Raw genomic sequence first — 3,747 nt, forward strand, 5'->3', positions numbered from 1 at the left:
ACCAGGATTTGAAGCCGGGACCATCGGCTTCATAGGCAGGGACACTACCTACTAGACCAGACAGTTCGACTAAAATAATGCAAGTTGCTTTCTCAAAAACGGGCTTTTTGATGCCACTTCTAGCAAAGATATCCGTATAAGATAAATAAAGTCTAAGAAAAAACGTGCCTCGAAAAATTTAAGAAGCATGTATGCTCCAATAGATGGCGATATACCTTTGGCCTATAATCGAGTAGATGGCAACACCGTATGATATTTAACACATCAGTGAAAGAACATGGGTCAAATAGCTATATGCCACTCTAAGAGTTTTAGTCCTGTGTCGAGAGATGGCAGTAAATTTAGTTAACTATAGTCTGTCAAGCAAAGTCTGTCAGTAGCAATGTAAAGCAAACTGAAGTATGGCAACACTCACAGAGCAGTATTGCGCTAAGAAAAGCAGCAATGTACATCGAACCGAAACATATTTTTTTCCGCTGAGCGCGCTCTTCGTACGTCAACTAAAATTGCCGCTCGCGGTTTATTGCAGCATTTGGGAATTGTTATTATTATGAGAGGGACAATTTAAACTGGAGTAAAAACGATGTCAATCAATATGATAAACGAGATCAAAAAATACCTATTTGCAAACGGACTATGCTGGAGAAAATAATTTTAGAATCAAATCATTGCTTCCGCAGGTAGCTGGATTTTAATATATTGTCAGATTTCTAGGTTGGAATTCAATATTAAAGATATATCACGATAAAATGCAATACAAATGCTCCTTTATGCAACCTTCAAAAGCTAATTAGACATATTTAGGTAGGTACAATCGAAAAATATATCAATAGATTGAATTAAAATAAAGGTTTGTATGCTTAGTAAAAGGTGGACGCAAAAGGCGAGCGCTCGCATTCTTAACCTTTGGTATGCTTAGGAGCAGATCTGCTACATATATATTCAAGTTAAACATGAAGATGTCATAGCTAAATAAATGTAAAGGTTAAGGCATTTGCACTTGAGTACTTTTTACCAAACGAGCTGTTAGTAGGTACCTATACTACTGAATTTAGCTAGAATAAAACAATCCATTGTTTTACTTAGGTAAATATTAAAACCTAGGTAAGTAACCCCTGAGCCATCACTGGCAGTGGTAGCCCTGGTAGGGTATCACTGTAACTATTCTTGTCACAATTGCAGGGCTTATTAAATATCTAATATCTGGACTATTTACATCATTTTGATATGGTTGTATTCTGTTTTAGCAAACTTAGAAGACAAATAGGGAGCAAAGAGAACATGAGCACCACGGTAGAAAGCTGTTTTTAACATCAGTTCAGAAACTGAAGAAGCCCTAAGAAAATAATTATGCCACTTGTTAATTGTAAATTAGTGTATTTCTCTTGAACAATGTCACATTCACATACCAGTGTAATTTTGAAATGGTTTTACAATATACTTATATAAATATACAGATTAAAAATAAATAAAACACAACTGCAGATATTTTGGTGTTCATTTTATTTCAAGGCAATTAAGATACGGGTCACTTTAGCTTACTTACACTTAATTCAGGCCATTCATTGAAAAAATATCATTATGTTACCAATGTTACTGGTCCACTCCAACCAAGCATCAGAATACTTTGTACCTAGTCACTTATTGCATCTTAAGCATAAAACAGATCTGTTTGAAAATTTGTAATTTCAAGTTTAAAGTTTCCATTCCAAGTTTCAAAATGTATTCTTATAGTAGTAGTTACACATAAAACTTAGTCTAAAGCAATTTGCCTAATTTATAGTACAGAGATATTCCAATATCTCTGAGACCACTCTTACATGCTAGCTTAGTAAGGTTTTGCTCACACTACTGTTTTTATACAGGCTAAAAATGTTAGATATTTACATGTATCGGCTAGATCATATTTTATATGTAGATATTTAAAAAAGTCATTTAGATATCAGGAGAATGCTGTTAAGAAATTTTATTAACTTTCACATTAGTCTATTCAAGACTTGTCAGGAACTGACACAATTTCAGGTACTCAAAATATTAATAAAAGATACCTTGACAATGGAAACTTAACAACTTCCACTCATGTGAGTAATATGGAGTTATATTGTTTCTGGATAAAAGAAGGTATGATTTAAATGTTAAAATATTTTTCTAAAATTATGCACACTGAATAAATTATTTTAATTTATTGAACAAACAGGTAAAGCGACTTAAAACTTCTCTTAAATAGGTACATACCGACTTCAGAAAGTATAAACTAGGATTTTCCATAGGTATACATGTGCAATAGCTGAGTGCATGAAACAAATCAGCCTAAATAATATATTTTCGTGATGATTAACAAACGGACAACTTTTACAATAATAATCTAAACTATTGTCCCAATTTTTTTAGTTTTTTTAATTAACAAGTTTATTTTTCGACTTGTTTCCGTTGTACACGTATGTACGTAAACCGCCGTAGGTAAGTTTTGTATGAAGAGAAACTTTTACGAACGCCTTATATTGGGCGAGTTTTAATCCTGCAACAAACATATGGAAGTATTAGGTAGATGTTGCGAAAGAAAGTAGGTATAATCAAGGTTCTTAAACGTCTTAAGATTGTTTAAAAAAGTTACCTTTGAAAATATTTGAGGACTTCGTCTGTTGATATTGGGAACAATCGAATCAGTTGCGGTTTCGAGGGCACAATTCGTGGTCTTATTGGATATATTTAGGCATACGTTTTATCTTTATTTAAGCCTTTTAACCCTGAAACAGAAAAAACTGCACATTATCTTAAAAATTCTCCGGGATCTTGCAGTAATTATCATAACCTCAAAATTTTCTAATGGTTAAGATCAACGAGCATGATTTTACTTACATTGTAGGCATCTTGACTTTGCTTATGGTCATGCACAATATTATTTAATATATTGATATTTATTTTAATGCTGGGAGCAGAAATTTCTCTTGAATTAGCACCGATTCGGAATGTAAACAAACAAGATGGACGATCCACATTCTACAGATAAAACACAGATTACACGCGATTTTGGAATTATTCGAACACAGTGTTGCTAGCCCGCGATTTTTCAAATTTGCCGCGTTTTTCTACTGACAAGATTTGCTTGACCAACTATACAATATTTACTTTGACAGGACGCCTCTAAACTAAATTCTACGGAAGGTGGAGATAAGGAACGAAATCTCCATGTACCAAAAAGTGTCATCAAAAAACTTTAAATAGGTGGCGCTACAATACCTTGAACAAAAAAATCAAATCATAGACAGCGCAATTCACTCCGTCAATAACGCCTAGGTTCTTAGCTACTCTAGCGCTACTCTGGAGAGATTTGGAACTATTATTTATAGCTGACAGCTGGACACTTTTGCAACAGTTCTACCATAAGAGATGCCACTCTTAATTCCACACTCCATACTAAAGTCTCTTTGCTTCTAGTAAGTAGGGGTACTTACATTTTGGTTACGATTCTTGATAGTACGGTAAAACGCAGCTAAAATTTAAAGTAAAATAATAACGCATACAAACGTAAAAGGGTTGGTACACTCGGAGTGGCTATATCGTTATATAACGTAGCGTAATCAGACGGTAACTAATTGTCTGCATATTGGTACGGAGCAATAAATAATAAAGACTGCATTTCCATTCTTATACACCTCTGGCGTCAAACGATGGTCTCTATATTATAGGGCGTTATTACAGTTTCTATGGCAGTTTCTATCTAATTGAGCTTAATTGGAAAAGTAA

General features: G+C 33.9%; 2 long non-coding RNA genes across 3 annotated transcripts; one reads left to right on the plus strand and one right to left on the minus strand.

Moving 5' to 3' along the window:
* The first annotated feature begins 342 nt into the window (after positions 1–342).
* Positions 343–1,488, plus strand: LOC133530725 (uncharacterized). The gene is made up of 2 exons (XR_009801366.1): positions 343–680; positions 1,248–1,488. It is a non-coding gene; the product is annotated as an uncharacterized LOC133530725 (long non-coding RNA).
* On the minus strand, positions 1,358–3,125 carry LOC133530724 (uncharacterized). Of its 2 annotated transcripts, XR_009801365.1 has the most exons (3): positions 2,860–3,080; positions 2,615–2,747; positions 1,358–2,518 (listed from the first exon to the last, which is right to left on the minus strand). It is a non-coding gene; the product is annotated as an uncharacterized LOC133530724 (long non-coding RNA). The 2 variants fall into 2 exon arrangements; XR_009801364.1 differs by having other exon boundaries at positions 1,358–2,747; positions 2,860–3,125.
* Between the last annotated feature and the right edge of the window lie 622 nt (positions 3,126–3,747).

Source organism: Cydia pomonella, chromosome 23 (genome assembly GCF_033807575.1).
Source record: "Cydia pomonella isolate Wapato2018A chromosome 23, ilCydPomo1, whole genome shotgun sequence".
NCBI classification, from domain to species: Eukaryota; Metazoa; Arthropoda; class Insecta; order Lepidoptera; family Tortricidae; genus Cydia; species Cydia pomonella.